The sequence below is a fragment of the Tamandua tetradactyla genome, chromosome 24 (genome assembly GCF_023851605.1).
Source record: "Tamandua tetradactyla isolate mTamTet1 chromosome 24, mTamTet1.pri, whole genome shotgun sequence".
Classification (NCBI taxonomy): Eukaryota; Metazoa; Chordata; class Mammalia; order Pilosa; family Myrmecophagidae; genus Tamandua; species Tamandua tetradactyla.
Genome location: NC_135350.1, coordinates 48126332 through 48143408, shown reverse-complemented (window position 1 = coordinate 48143408; position 17077 = coordinate 48126332). Strand labels below are relative to the sequence as shown.

At 37.3% G+C, this 17077-nt stretch overlaps 1 non-coding gene across 1 annotated transcript; it reads right to left on the bottom strand.

Moving 5' to 3' along the window:
• Positions 1-16785: 16785 nt before the first annotated feature.
• Positions 16786-16858, bottom strand: TRNAD-GUC (transfer RNA aspartic acid (anticodon GUC)). Its single transcript has one exon. It is a non-coding gene; the product is annotated as a tRNA-Asp (tRNA).
• Positions 16859-17077: the final 219 nt, after the last annotated feature.

Sequence of the window (17077 nt, the reverse complement as noted above, 5' to 3'; positions counted from 1 at the left end):
GGGAGCAAGCAGAGAGACGCGCACGCCATTCTGCGCGAATTCGCAGATGTTGGATGAACGAGACCGAAACCGGAACCTCCCGTCAAAGTCCCCAAGGTCTCCTTGATCCACTCCTAGGCTCTGCGTTCCTCTGGCACCTAAAGTCCCTTGTCTTGCTGTCACACTCGCGCGGAATCAGATGGCGAGCACAGAATTTTCGCCGCCTTCCCGCGCGCGGCGGGTGGGGAATCGTATCTCACCCAGGTTCCGCGTCTTCCTTCCTTCCCCGCCGGCTCTGTCCCTCCGAACAGCAGCGCCCGGCCAGCTTCCCGTCTTCTAGTGAGTTTTCCCTCCCCGCAGCTTATCTCCTTAGGCAGCCCTGCCCAAGGCTTGGGACCCAGAGCGTGGGAAACACCTGGAATGAGCCACACCCAAAAATGGAGCTGAGAAATGCCACGTCGATTCCAAGGTCCCGAATCCCAGAGTGGCCTGGCCTCGCGGGTCAGGATTTTTCCGTCTCAGTCTCCACCCACCCCCAGTTCTGCCTGCCCGGTCTCCTGTTCCCCTTTCCCCACCCAGGGCAGGTGTGCTACGACGAGGCCCAGACGCCCTCTTTCTGCAGCCGCCTTCAGCGCCGGAGCCCGAGCGCGAGATGTGGGTCGGACACGGTCAGCCTAGTAAAAGCGCCGGGCAAGTACAGCAAACACATTTAGATTTTCTTTCTTCTCCCTTGGCCCAGTTTTATGTCCTGGAATCAGTTTGGCTCATTCAATAGTATGCCCCGTTTCCCCTGCCCCAGCCTCTCCCCACCTCCATGCTCTTTCCCTTAAGCATCTCTGGAACTTAGTGTTCTTCCCCGCAGTTTTGCGAGGACCCCCCACCCCCACCCTGTCCTTGCATGTACAGACAAACTACATGTATGGGGAGCGTACCAGGCCAGCATGAAACTGCACCACAAAGTCTTGCCATTAACTGGAAATAGAGGACTACCTCAGCACCCGGGTATTGAAAAAGATGGACAAGTACCAAGACACACACACCAACACACCAACACACCCCGCACACCAACACACCCCGCACACCAACACACCGCACACACACACACAAGTGCCCCCCCCAAGCCTCCCACCCCCACACGCACACTGCTACCTCCTGAACAGTTCCTCCTACTAGAGGAAGGGGCCAGCATGTGGCTTTTGGGACTGAGGTGATTTGTCTTGCTTGGACATTGCATGGTCTTTCTCAGAAGATGAAAAGCTGCTTCTGAGGGGTATAGAAAATTTAACTCCTTCATAAGCCAAACTGAGAATGGGGTGAGAAGTTGGAGCAGCTCCTTTTCTTCCTCCAAATGCATTTTGTTTGACAGATAGGCCATGAGGCCCAGAATGTTGAGGCAGAAATATATACCTTAGAACGATGACTTAAATATCTCTGGCTTATCACCTACATGGGCACAGAGGAGGGAAGCTCTCCGTCTCTCTGCTTCGCAGATCATATTTGTAATACCACCTTAAATCTAACACTTAAAACTTTTTAGAAGTATGTCTATTCTCTAGGACAAGTGGGTAAAGAAACTGAGGAAAGTATTTTTTGAAATTCTTTTTGTTTTTTGTTCTCTAGGACTAGAGTTCTAGGACACGTGCCCTACCATTTGGCTAAACTAGTTGTGCTAATTATTACATATTTATCCCTTTTCCAGTTGTGTGCATATGTGTATGTGTACTGAAATACATATACGTGTGTGTTCGTACATATGCACATAGATGGAAATTGATACAAATAAATGTGTCTATCTATATATAAACATACAGATATGTTATAATTACAAACAGATGTATTTCAGTATACATACATGTGCACCCAACTCCCAGGCACTATTCTAAGCACTTTTCATATGTTAATTTAGTTCATTGTCACCCCTACCCTCCTAAGAGAATAGCTACTAAGGATCCTCCCACTCCATCATGTTTTAGGATCCTGTGATTAGTGTGTCTGTCACTCTGGAATAGAAAGATGAAATATAACAAAGTGCAATGGAAAGAATAGTGCCTCTCAAGTCAGGAGACAGGCTCCAGATTTTATGGCCTTTCCATCTACATATATCAGTTTCCTTTACTTGAAAATGTGGATATTAACCACCTGTTGGCTTATCACACAGTAGTGTCTTGAACAGCAAATAAAGTCATACTTTTCATACCATTATACATGACTGACTTTTCTGATGGAGAAACAAGATTAAGTTTTTAGCTTCAAACTCTCTTTCTAGGGTAGGTTTGACTTCCTTTAATGATTTTTGCTCATTTTGATCAGAAGGTGAAATAACAGCTGGTTTCATTTTGTGGCTGTGTATATAACTCTATTCTCAAATTTTCATCTATGTTCCAAGCTTACAGGAGGGTCACAGACTGAAAAATAAAGTAAACCTGTTTGTCCAACCATGTAGCTGTAGCTTTAATGGTTTTCCTGTAATAATATAAATTATTACTACAGTGCATTCCATACTTAAAAATTATAAGCCAGCATCATGTTAAGGATAAAAAGGGTTGTAATAACTTGTCTTGCTATAGAAAGGATGGTCAAAATGTGGAAGAGTAGCCCATTCTCCTCCTGGGGTTCCATGTAACAAATGGCACCTTGCTTTAGAAGGCTGTGCTGTGCTCAGTGCTTAATGAGGACATTTGATCTGCCCACCACGATGATCTATGATTGATACTCATTAGACAGTTAATATAATCTGAAAGGTTTCTTGACTCCAGCTCAAGTTGTTTAGTGCTTTTAAACAGATCTTGTGCCATAATGCACTATTTTATCATGCATTTCTCTTCTTTTATAGTATTTGAAAGAATGACTACAACATCTTCTTCTCTTTCCCAGATTCTTAAGGGAATAAATTCTTGGGGGTGGGGTGGGATATTTCGATCCTTTACAAACCAAGAAAAGGGATCAGATTTGGGGGAAAAAATCAAACGATGAAAAGTAACTAACTCTATCAGTTTTTGGTCCCTTTGCTTCTTTTCCCATACATGTCCTACCACCAATTTCAACTTCCTCACATCCTTTTTATGCATTTTCTCTGGAGACCAGTAGGACTTTGGATTTCAGGGGAGAAATCCAGAAATCAGTCCCATTCTTGATCAAAACCCTGATTACACTTTTCTCTGGGGAGTCACCCCTGGGTAGGTGTGTGGGTATTATGCTGGCTCCTGGGAAACTCAAAGTATTTTTTTCTTTATTTTGTTATTTTTTTTGGAGTGTGAAACTTTTTTTTGAAGCCTTTGTTTACGTATGTTCTCTCAGACAAGTAAATGAGATAAGATCTGTTTTCCTTTTGCAAGATTTTACTGGGCTTTGAGAAATTCAAACATAGACAAACAGCGACACCCAGCCCAGAAAATGATACAAATCATGCAGTTAAGATAATCTTTGTAGCCATGCTATTCATTCCTTCTCTAGGCTCAAGGGTTCAACTTATAGGCTAAGTGAGGGTGGAGGAAAGAAAATACGGATAATATTATGGCATCATCCGTCCTAGAAAGATTAAAAGCAGAGTTGGGAGAAGGATGAATTCTACTTTTCCATTAAAATGCTTTGGAGAGAATTCAAGTTAAAATATTTGATTTATCTGGCCTGGGTAGAGATGAGGCTTATCTTCAGGGGCATTTGTTTTGCTCTCTTAAGTCCATTTCAGAATCTCCCATCTTCAGCTGCCTCCTGCTTTCCAAAATCTTACTTAGACTTTGCCCCTCCAGAAGAGAGGTGATATCAAAACTTCCAACCTGTATGAATCAGTAGCAAGAAGAATGCTTGAATTATATGAAGGTATTTTCTCCATTTGGTTTTGGGGAGGGCTTAATTTCTAATTTAAGGGCAGCCTAAGGAAAGAGGAGGCATTGATATGCAAAGGTCCTTCTCCACCTGTGATGATATGATAAACTGCTCCCAAATCAGAGGTGTTAAGGGACCCCCCCCCTTTGAGACTGCATTTGAAAATATTTATTAAGCCTGGAAACATGCCTAAACTTGAAACCATACTTAGAAGGTCTAGCTTTCAAAAAATCTAGTTCTATAAAAATCTAAACCATACTTAGAAGGTCTAGCTTTCAAAAATCTAATTCTATGCACAGTAAAGATAATGGCATGGTAAAACAAGTCTCATCAAGTCACATGACTGCCAGCAGTTCACATCTCACTTTCTTAAATCCTTCAAATATTCAGAATGCATTTACTTTGGTTTTAGGCCAATTTTCTAACAGCTCAGAAACAGGGACTTGGGATTTCAGATGTCAGCTGAAAATTTCACTCTTTTCTGGAATGGAAGCTTTCCGGATAAGAAATTTACAGCCTACTCATTCTCCAGCTCAAGGAGTCGGGAGCATAAGATAAGGATTCTGAAGAGAGGAGACCTTTATTAATAACTTCAGATCTCACTTTGGAAAAGGCTCTAAAAGAAGGTAATTTCCCTAAGACTCCCATTCTCAGAGATTTTCATTATAAATCATAGGGTACTGATAGTTCACAGAAGAAAGGAAAAAGCAATATCTAGAGAACATTATAGAGGTCCCAGAAGGAGCGCTCTCTCTAAATCTCCTAGGTTGCTCATTAAAAATGCAGACTCCTAGCCACAACTCCAGAGAGTTGATGAGCTCAGGTAGGGGGCAGAGTCTTGCATTTTAAGCAACGCCCCCAAGTGAGTCTAGAGTAGGTGGTTCTTGATCTACTTTAAGGAACACTGAGAAGGGGCTAAAACCATAAACAGTGCTATGCAGACAAATTAACATGTTGGAGTACCTCAATTTAGAAACTGCCATGTTCCTGAAATATTGAGGGTAAATTGAATTACAGTGCTGTGAATACAGATTTTTAAATTTATTTATCTTCAGTGATGCTCTATCTTATTTCAGGTTGATTTTCAATTCTGAGTGATTCATAATACATTGACATTTTGCTCTTCCTTTCCCGCTAAAACCTGGGTCATTACTATAAATAACAACAACAAAAAAATGAAAATGCATGAGAAAGCTCCTGTTTAAGAAAACCTTTAAGCTAAATCTTGTGGAAATTAAAAAACATTTATGTACCACCCCTGAGGGATTTGCTTTTTAGTTTTTTGGTTTTAATCTATGAGGGTCTCTAAAATTGTGTCACAACTGGTTTGTATGCATATGACCTTCACCAAATCAGACTGTAAACCCAAGCCCACAAGAGCTCTCTCCAGCCACGTTTTTTTTTTTGAATGGATAATAGCAGCAGAACTGAAAAATTCTTGAGCTTCCAGTTTGTTCACTACTCCAGTTTTGTGCCCACCAATCGATGGCAGCTGCTCTGTGCTGGCCGATGCCCACACAGAGGCGGCTGCTTTCTGATTCAAAGCCTCTGTTGATTCAAAAGCCACTGACTCCTGCTGCAGAAGCTACTGGCACCGAGAAAACGGATGCTCCCAATCCTTTCATCTCATTTATTGACTATTTAATGCTGTCCCCTTCCACGTAGGGCTCAATCCTCAGTCTGAGTTGACTAGATCAGAAGAATCTGCCAGTAATCAGGTAATACAGTAGTCACAATCACACATTAATTCTGATTTTGCCCATTATCCTTGAACACAATATGGTCTCCTTGAAAGCATTGTTTAATAAGCATAGCTATGATAATTTTTCTCTGCTAGGCTCCTATGTATATGTCTGGACATGCTTAAATGAAAGGGTAGCACTGGAGCTGTAACTACAAGATAATTTTAAAGCAGACACATCTCTTTAATAGCAGAGACAGTACTGCTATTTCCCTAGCTGTATGAACTTGGATGAACTAACTTCTCTAAGCCTCAGTCTTCTCATCTGTAAAATGAGAGGGTCAGACTAGATCAGAGCTTCTCAGATTTTAGAGTTCATAGAAGTACAAGGAAGCTTGATAAATGTAGCTGGTTCCATTTCTATAGAGTTCAGAATCAGATAGTCTACCCCTATGGAATTTAGGAATTTCAATTTAAAAAGCAAATAATACTTGTCTAGATCAGTGGTTCTTCACTCAGTTCCTTTATATTAGGAACAATTAGAAAGTTAAAAAAAAATGACGTATGTGTGCTCCCACTCCAGATCAGAATATCTGGGCATGGGACCAGGGCATTGATGTACTTTAAAAGTTTTCCAAGAACGCTCCTAGATCTAGAACTCCAAGTTCCAATTCAAGGTTCTGGATTCTGTACCACAATATCTCAGTTTATAAACATGGAGCGTGCCGTGTATGCAGATTTACTAATCAGTTTTTTATAGCCTATTGGACTTGACAGAAAATAGCGTTTTAAAATTATTAGTTCAGGACCAACATACCTGTAAGTACAAACACAAATAAAAAAGCAAAAAAAAAAGCATTTCAAACACACACAGAAACATGTGATTTAGTAGGTGATTTTTCAAAGTCATGGTTGAAAATAGGCTATGGAAATAGTAATGCATTTTAAAATATTTTCACCTAATCTTGAAATGGTATTTTAAGAACAGAACTAAAAAAAAAATTTGGTGCTTTTTGCTACCAGTAATAAATAGCAAACTTGATTTTAACTAAAATAACAAATCACTATCAAATTTTCAATGAGATCATGTATAATTTAATTAGAATTTTAATTATGAGCATCTGTTAGGAAGAATCTATTATTGTAATTTTAATGCTGGGTTTTATAAGACAGCCATATACCCTTTGCTAATATATCCCTAGTTTCCTATGTCTCATTCTTGAGGTTCCTTTATTTTTAATTTTTAAATGGGTTTGGTTAAGCAGAAAGATAACCATCGTAATCTTGGGGGTAAAAAAAACCCCTTTAGACTTTAAAGAAAAAGATATGTTGCCACCTAGTGGAACATGGGCAGAATCTTCTGATTATAGTTCTCTTAAAAAATGTTTTATTTTCCTTTAGTTAGAGAATTTGTAGGTTGATAGAAAAAATCATGCATAAATTGCAGAATTCCCATATACCGCCCTATTATAATATCTTACATTAGTATGGTAACTTTGTTACAATTCGTGAAAGGAAATGTTAATAATTGTACTAGTAACTATAGTCCATAGCTTCTAATAGCATTCACTGCTTGTATTGTACGGTCCTATGCTTATTTTCTTAATTTTTATTCTCATAATGTATAACATATTCCTCAGCACTAAATATATATGTGGATGTGATTAAAGGGCGGAAATTTTAGGTTTAGTTCCGTTTTTAAACCACAAAATGGTACAAGATTTTTTAAAATTTTTAATTGGTCATGAATAATTCTGCTTAGTCATTTAAAGGATATTTTCCATGTTCAGCTGCTATATCACTTTTGGATTTTATGTTATATATTCTTTATATTTATTTTGCAAACCTCATGTATATACAAGTGCCACCTGCTGAGTGATATAATTGAACATAGTTTTTCTCAAAGACATTTAGCTAAAATGACAAAATAATTTATAGATAAATATGCAAAATGTTCACCACCCAGAGAAAGTCAGTAGTACCATAAATAGCTAGTGCAAATATAGTTGACTGAGCTTGGACAAGTCACATCTCTGGCCTATTTCCTTGTCTGAAAAGATGAGGCTGGACTAGATGATATGTAAGATAATTATAACTCTGAAGTGATTAGAATCTATACTTAAAACACTCACACCCATATTTATTAAGCTTGAGCTACTTTGAATAATTGAAATGTCGGTGACCTAATAGGTGTTTATCTCTGGAGTTATGTTTCAGCATAGTACCAAAAGAGGCTTATTAATGCGAAGGAAGTTTTTATCTATTTATTTGGTTGCCAGGTTCCCAGAGTTTTTCTTTTTTTTTTTTCCATAAGAGTTAAGGTGACCTGGCTAATTTTAACTGCAGTAATTTTATTTTAACTAGTGAACTTATCCTTGCAGCCTGTGTTTGGATATCGCATCATTTATTGTTTCCTGTCCTAAACTCTTAGGAAGTTGCTGTTAACTCTTTGACAGTTGCTGACCTTTAGCAGGCATGGAGCATGATATTAAGCGCGTGGTATTTCTGTAAGAGCCTTTCTTACCACAGGTCAGGGAAAGAAAAGCGAGTTTAGAGATACTTCCCTTTTAATAGCCCTTGGTATGTCCCGTCCTTCATTAGTTAACCATACTGTGAGTGTGCTCTCTGGAAAAGATCCTATTTCAAATGATGTAACTCAAGGAGCTTAAGTTATCAAATTGTTTTGGCTCAAATTGTTGGATACAATTTCTTTTGGTACAGTGTTAAGACAGAAGTGTTACCTAAAGACTGTCTTTCAAACAGGATGGGCTTAATATGAAAATGTCAATAAATCCAAGGGAAGTAAGGCTTATTTAGAAGATGTCATGCAGTACAACAGATAGGCAGTTTGCTATAACCACTCAGAAACTGTATATCATATAAGCATTGATAGGATAACAAGAAAATAAATAAAACTTATGTTTGAGGCAATGCCCAGAGATAAGGAAGACAGAAATATTAATTTTAAAATTTCAGGTAACTTTACTTTCTTTTCCCCTCTATATCATCCCACCCCAAAAACAAGATAAGAAAAGGAAAGGAAAAAAGAGAGAGAAATGGTAAATTGCACAGATTGTATTTTTCCTAAGTAAATTCAGGGAAGGTTGCTTCTAACAGCTGAGGAGATGAGTGAAGGCATCCAGGATCTCATTTTTCTTCTTAAGAACTACTTTTGTGCCTTCTCTTTAGTACTATTTGGTTCCTAGATGCGTTTATGTTATTCATTGCCCATTTTACCTATTCTCATTTCAAACAAGCAGAACTTTGGGAAAATAAAGTTACAAGCCGCAAATGAGAAGCTGGAAACTACTTGCCTTCTTCGAATGATTAACTGTTCCTTTTTTATTGCTATATCTATTTATTTACTTTTTCTTATTTATTATTTTTAATTGTTTTTATTTATTATAATTGATTATTTCTATCTATTTATTGCTATTACTAAAATAATTTAGTAACCAGGTCCACTTAATTTCAGAGGTAAAGTTACTTTCAGTTTATAATGTGAAATGCTCTTTATACTATGAGCTTAATGGCTACCTCACATCATTTGCATTGTCAGTATCACCAGCCTATTACATATCTTCTAAATCCTCGATTAGGTAGGTAGTCTCAACAATAAAATATGGGAGAGGGGTACGACATGTCTGAAACAACAGTTGGATGTGACAATGACAAATTAAGGGTCATGACATATGTCACTAGAGAAGCTATTTCTATAGGTTTCAAAAAAGAGAGAGACAGAGAGACAGATAGAGAGAGAGAGAGACCTCTCAGATTGATCTATGACTTACATTTCAACGTAATTTAATATATTAGTTCCTTGGACGGGTACATCTGTCAATTGATGGCCATTATTACTCTCTTTAAGATAGTATTTCTTCTCTGAATTGTAACGGAGCAGTACTAAATAACAAGCATAATGATGAGATGATGACATATCTAGTAACTTATAATTCAAAAATTCCATTTCCATTTAAGAAGAAATCTTAACAGCAGACTCATGCGGGTAGTTTAAAACGTAACTTTGTTTTAACTGCATTAATATTTTTCTTTTTATCATCCAAATGCACATTCATTAGTTGGACATTCCGGGAAAGTTGAGTTAGGGAAAGCTTAAGCTCTTTGTCATAATAAATAGAAGAGATTTCTAAAATCCTGCATCTCAAATTTCAGGCATTTTCTATGGTTGTATATAGTGAAATAATGAAATAATTTGGAAATACCATGGTATTCAGAATTGCGAGAGTGTTAAAATGGAAAAAATGCCCTAGAAATATAGGCAAAATTGAAAATGGTTCCTTCAGATAAAATGTCTTTCTCCTTAGGTATAAAATGTTTTATTAATCCTCAGTTCTATTGTACACATTATACATATGCATGATAATAACCTTATTTATATTCAACTTAACTATTCATTTGGCAATAAGCCTAGAATATCCTAGTGTTCTAAGAGTCAAACAAATGCCTCTGAGATTCAAAGTCTTTGTTTCTGTTTCAGTATTTCAAACCAAAACAAGCCTTTGTCTTCTTATTGTTGTACTCTAAAAGGTGTATAAATTGACAGGTTACACAAGCTGCCGAAATGCTTTCTCTATCTACCCAGCATTAAAGCCTTCATTTGGAAATTACATGTGATGATTTAAATACCTCTGCGTACTTGAATGGATTTATGTGGCTTCTAGATGGCCGGGTGAAAGCCACACGTTTTTTTGTTTTCATTTTATTTTAGGTATGTTGGTGGGGCTGAACTTGTTAAAACAGGGTTCTGAATTATTGGCTAGGCAACTAGTAAGAATGACTATTCAGATATTTAGATTCCTGATGACTTAACAAGTGTCCACCGCCCTTCCTGCTGTTCAAGGCTGTGTTGGAAAGTGGAGCAAAAACAGGTTTTGGAGTCAGAAAGAACTTGGCATTCCCACTTAGTAGTTCTGTTTTGTTGCAATACATGCTGTTGGCAAGTTATCTTACATTTATGAACCTCAGTTTTCTTCCCTGTAAACTGGAATATTGAAAAACATATAGAATTGTTATTGGGATTACAGATAAAGTATGGAATGCCCAAGTCACACTATAAGCACTAGATATATAATAATTATTATTTTCCTAACATCCCTCTTTAGATTTTTGTGAATTTTCCATTCTCTTGTGGTCTTTCAACTCTTGGGCCACAAACTCTTTTCTTAGCTTTGTGAATGAAGAGACACATCTCCTATGCTTTTTCTGCGTGAGGAAGAACATGTCGTTGGGAAAACTGAAAGGAGATATCCTAGGATACACGGTGTTCCTTTCTTTGTAGATGGGAAATTGAGATAAAGTTGAGGTCTGACCCATGGACTCCTCCACTTCTCAGAGTGGTTTCCTTATCTTCTCTAAACATCTTGGGTAAAAATCCATTCCCCCAGAATCGTTTGGAAGCTCACCACTCTGGAACTCCCTTCCCTGGTGGTCTGGTGGAGCCAGGAATTTCTGGCCTTTAGGGCACACCGGCCAGACCTGTTTGCTCACTCAAGCTTGGAGTGAGCAGCGTGGGTGGTCCTGATAAGCCAGCCACTTAATGGCCAAGATAAATTCTGAGCATCTGCGTACACTGATGAGACAAGTTGTCAGGTTATATTCTAAAGGAATAAAAACATGCATTTTATTTGTACATTATCTGGTTAAATTCTTAAAAATGATTCTTTATGGAATATTTTCAAATATCTATGCAACTTTGGAGAAAAATTAACCAGTCTCTTAAAATAGCCCTTTATCTCTCCCTTTTCTAAATTACCTAGGTGCTAGAAGAATTTAAACCAAAATAGCTATGTTATAGTGAGTATACATGGCTCTGTAGTTTCCATTCTAAAAGAGAATTGAGTAAAAAGGAGATAATAGGAGAGGGTCAAATTCAATCCTTGTTCAATTCAGATACGGTCTGAATTGTTTGAAGTGTGTATGAAGAGCAAAAGAAATTAATACTAAGCTTACATACCTCAACACATTTTCATATATCCCTGAATAGATGTGGGTCTGAGCTAGCAGAGGCTAATTGACCATTACTAGAGCTTCATTAATCTTATAAAATAATATTACATTGTTGGGGAAGACCTATAAGGTTCTGCTTCCCCTAATCTAAAGACGATTACTTATCATATGACAATTTTCCTCAGTTATAAAAACTAAAATGATCAGAGAATTGTCATATACTGTTCTGAAACTGTACAGTATGCTTGCATGGAAACATCGTTTCTGAATACTTTTCCTTTTCACTCAATAAGTTTCATCTGAATTTTTTTTTTACTTTTTGGAAAAGTGGCTCTCTCTCCTTTATTTTATACATAAAATATCCTGATGAGACATTCCATCTTCAACTCGGTAAGGACCTCTTTTGTCTTTACTATTTCATTCTACTACCATAAATCAGCATTTTGTACCCATGTGTCTGTAATGAGTTTCCTTCAAGACCCTGAAGTCAGGAAACAACTGGTAATGGTTTATAACACTTGTTCAGTGGAGGATCTGGGCTTTTGCAAAGGATTAGCCTGCTTTTAGAATTTGAGAAGCCAGCATGTGCTGTCTGGTCAGTCTTGTAGAGGTGTGCCTTAGGCCAGCAAAGCGGGGAAAAAAGAAATGAAATATTGGGGTCCAGAAACTCAAGTGCAGCTGAGATGCTATAACTCATTTCTCATGAAGGTAAACTATAACAGTCTTTGACTGGAAATGCATTTTTAAGCAATAAACACCATTCCACATGTAAAATGTATGTTTTAAAGTTTACTTTATTTCAAACACATTAGATTATATAAAAATTTGTGAAATCATTTTGAAGTGATTTTTACAATTTTGAAAATAAACAAAATAAATACTTTGCATTGCTAAATTTTTTTTTTTAGCATGGACAGGCACGGGAAATTGAACCCAGGTCTCCGGCATGGCAGGCAAGAACTCTACCACTGAGCCACCGTGGCCCCTAAATATGTTTTTAAATTAATATTATCGTGATTGTGTATCCACAGCAACTTATATTTACACTAAAAACCTTTATGTTTTCCAACATGAAAAGAGCCAGCTTTGTGAAGAAGCTAAAAGTCCACTAGAGGTCACTTTTTCAACTTATTTCCCTTACCAATTGAAAATTTCACCCTTGATCCTTGATCTTTATATCTTTCTTATATGCTTTCATTCCAAATATTGGATTTGTTTTCTCCCAGCAAAATTTCAGCTACTTCTCAAACATCTTTTTTCTGCAATTTAATACTACTCTTAAGAATTGTTTGCTTTTCCCTGGGGCCATTTATTCTTAATTTCAAGTGTATTTCTCCATTGTGACATTTTTAATATAGACTAATCAAGTTTGTATTTCTGATTATTTAAATTTCTGATTATTTCAATACCCAGATTTGAACACTTGTCATGTGTGGCTGCTTTCTAAAGTTTGATGGACTTTACAATGCTGCATTAGTATGAAAGAACCCGAGGATATACAGCATTCTTAAGACTTGTAAACATGCGCTCAAAATTTTTTGCTTCTCACCACAAACATCAGTACTACAGACAAAAGTCCAGTTTCCATACCTGTTGAATTATGTCTCTGAAATTCACCATTTTTACATTTAATTTCCTTAGCGCTCCATTAGAGCTGTTCTGAATCACTTGTGGAAAAAAAAATGGTATTGGCTCTTATTTGTGAATGCCTAATGTATTTTGCTTTAGCTAACAGAAGGGCATCTTTTTTCCCCCTTAGGCTTAGGGTTTGACTAGCATGAAAATGTTCACAAGCTGCTGTTATAATGTTAGTATAACTCCTTGTGCGAAAAAGTAACATTACAAACAGAGTCCTGTGTGTTTTCTATTAGGCCATAGAACATAAAGTCACTATTTCTTGGCTTTTTTATTAATATTATCTAAAAATTGGGATCACCTAGCTAGTTCTAATATTAGAACCTAACTGGAAGAAAGAATAGCTGTGGTGAACGGTTTGCCTGTGACTTCAAGCTGAAACGTTATTAACGGGGCTGGCTGAAAGGGCCAACGCAGGCAGACATCAATGGCTCGTCGTTCTTTTCACTGTGATGAAGACCGCCTGGCTAGAGAGTGAGCATGTAGCATTTGGCCGACTTCTAGAAAGCTTTGAGTGAGGACAGAAGGCAGAGCACACAAAGGTCGATGGTCAGCACAAGCCCATGAAGGATGTGACGGTTGCAGACGGGCAAAATAGGGATGGAGATGTCCTTTACCACGGCCAAAGGATAGGTCCTGGGAACCTCTTTGTGTGCGAGACCGTCCGTGAGGACTCTGCTGCCCCCTGCGGGTGAAGACTGTCTTTCGCAGCGCTCCCCGCTGCGCTGGCCCTCCCCTTGGCACCTGACCCAATTCCCGCATTCCACAGGTCCTTGGAGTCCGGTTTTGTTGCAAAACTCTCACCCACGCTGACTAACAAAAGAGAAAGAAAAGTTGATATTTAATAAAAAACAAAACCAAACCAAAAACCTAACCTAAACTCTACTTAGTTTACAATGTTAGCTAATAGTCGCGTTCGTCTTTTCATACATTTATTAGATATTTGTATTTCCTCTTCTGTGAATTGTTTATTCACATTTTTTGGCCCATATTTCCATCGGATCACCTGTGGTTTCAGGCTGATATTTAGGAGTTTTTATGTTTTTTGAGTATCAAGTGATTTTTTAATATATACACGAAAATATTTTTCTTCGGTCTATCACTTAGTCTTTATCTTTGTTTATGGCAACTCTGTCATAGAGAAGTGTTTATTTTGATGTTGTCAAATTTATCAATTATTTCTTTTATAACTCCAGTTTTGTGTCTTGTTTAAGAAGCCCACTCCTACCCCTAAAATAAGCGTATACCTTATATTTTCTTCTAATTCGTGCATACTTATCCTATATGCTTATTATTGTTGTTGTTTATGTCTTCAGATTTTCTGGGGATTATTTTTTGAGTATCCTATGATATGTTTCTAATTTCATTCTTTTTCCCAAATATTTTTGGCGCTACTTAATGAATAGTCCATATTTTCTTACTGATTTGAAACATTGCTTTTATTGCAATACATCTTTGGGAACATAACTACTATTATTACTATTTGTGTATTTCTGTGTAACACTGTATTTGAAAAATTACTACGTTTTGTTAACTAGTAGATTAAACTCTTTCTTATTCGTTCATCTTTCTCAAAATTGACTTTGCTATTCTTGCTCATTTACACTTTCATATTATTTTCGAATCAGGGTCATATGCTTTAGATAGATATGAAAGAAATGAATTGTCTTTCACTTAAGAGAGATTAAGAAACAAACCAGCATTTGAGGTCTGCTAAAAGACCAATTCACTTATTCATGGATATGAGCTGTGGGGTACCTACTGGTACAACGATATTTTATTTTTTTAAAAGTTTAGAATGTTCTTAGTCACTTTTATCCATGTTTGGTTAAGGTACAAAGTTCTGTTCCTTTAGGATGAGATAGACTATGTTAAAGAGTTTGGGGAGAAGGTGTTATCAGCTGTCTGAGTCATATGAAAAGAATCTTGTATGACTTCTGTGAAGTGTCCAATTCTATTAATAAAGACCTCTTCATGGCCCTTATGGAGTAAGTTAGCTTCTAAGTTTACCCCCAAGCAGTTGAATGCACACCTGTTGGATACGGTTATTTAAGATCATCCATTTAAATATTGGAAACTGCTTGCCACTAAAGGCAACCTTCCAACTGATCCTTGACAAAACCAGTTAATAATCAGATAGAAGAGAATCATATTAACCCAATAGGATGATAAAATTGCTATCTGTCACATGGGATTCAATTTGCTCTAACAGACAGTATAGTCCAGTTCAGCGCATATTTTTAGAGGTGCACAGACACAGTCAACCACACACACATACACACACACACAAACACACTACACACAGAAGTTAGTTCAATTCTTTCTGGAAAATGCTTTGTTCACTCTTGAGTCATTAGAGTTTGAGACAGTGCTTGATATATAGTAAGCTGTCTCCTAAATGAATGTAGAATAAATGAATAAAATAATGTTAAAAGAGATTTGGGTTTTTATCCCTTTTCTTTTTCAATTATATTCACATAACCAGGTACAGTTGTTTTATTTTAATTAGTTTTATTTAGAATAGTTACTATGTGCCAAGTACTATTCTAAATACCTTATAATTATTAATATGCTTGATAGTCATAAAACCATATGAGGTAGAAACAGTTATGAATCCTGATTTGTAGTTATTCAAATACTGGAATTATATCATACTGGTATTGTAATTAGAATAAAAAATAAGTATTATACTCTATTTATTTATATATAAACACAAATGCCCTTCTTGGCCCATATTTTCTTGCCCCCATTGTTGCTTTGAGTAAGTGTTGGGTTTCGAAGATTTATCTTTAAAATAGTAATAAAATAATACTCACGTGGAGCAGGCACAGTGCAAGGAATAGAACAATGAACAAGAGAGAGGAGAGCTGGTCTGCAGGAGGCGTACATTATTTTGGTGAGACAGACATAAAATGGAGGTGGATGAATAGATAAACCATAAGGGAATTAAAACTTTGGGACTGGTAAAAGATCAGAAGTCAAAGACAGCCTTTCTGAGAAGATGTCATTTGTGCTGATACATAAATGAAAAGAACAAGGCAACTATGTGAAGAACTGATGAAGAGACAGTCCAGGAAGAGGAAACAGTAAGTCATAATGTAGTAGCAAGATAGACAAAATTGTCAAACAGAGAGTTACCGTTCTTCATACTCCTGATATATTCTCGTTTTCCTCCTTACATGACTAGATTCCGTAATCCATCATTTAATAACATTCCCTTCAAAATTCCTTCAACACGTTGCCTCTCCTTTTGTTTTAACTACCTGGCAAAATACTCAACCAGGTTAAATACCCACTTACTACATGCCAGCACATAGGCAACCAAATATGGCTGGAGAAAAACATACAACCATGCTAACGAGTCTCACTTTAACTTTGGGACTCCTCATTGCAAGTGGACCTTAGCGTTGCCCAGAAATACTGTTATGCTTCCAGGATCAAGTCATATGCCCATTGTCTCAGATAAACTATCTGCATCTGTGGTCAAATAGTCTGCCTTATTGCCTGTTCGTTTGAATAAATAGTGCATGCAGCAGCTATGTGAGGACTACTTCTCTGTTGTACTCTGGGTCTCATTCTCTCTCTGAAATGAAAGGGTCCCATTTCATTCTTTTTCCTTGGGAGTATCCTGTTATTGCAGGACCATTTGTTGAATTTTTTGTTTGTTTGTTTTTGTTGGTTTCTTTGTTTGTTTGGGAAGTGAATGGGCCGGGAATCGAACCCGGGTCTCCTGCATGACAGGCAAGAATTCTACCACTGAACTACGCTCACACCCCCTCATTCTCTTCTGATTATGCAGGGGTTTGCTTGTGAAATTGTTTTGTTCTTTTCAGGTCACCAAATTATATCCTATTCCTGGATCATTCTCATCATTAAACAAAAGTGACAATACCTCTTTTCCTAAAGGTAAACCTTTTGCACATCTATGGTCAATTGATTTTCCCCAAGGGAGTTAAGTAAATGCAATTAGGAAAGAATAGTCTCTTAAAT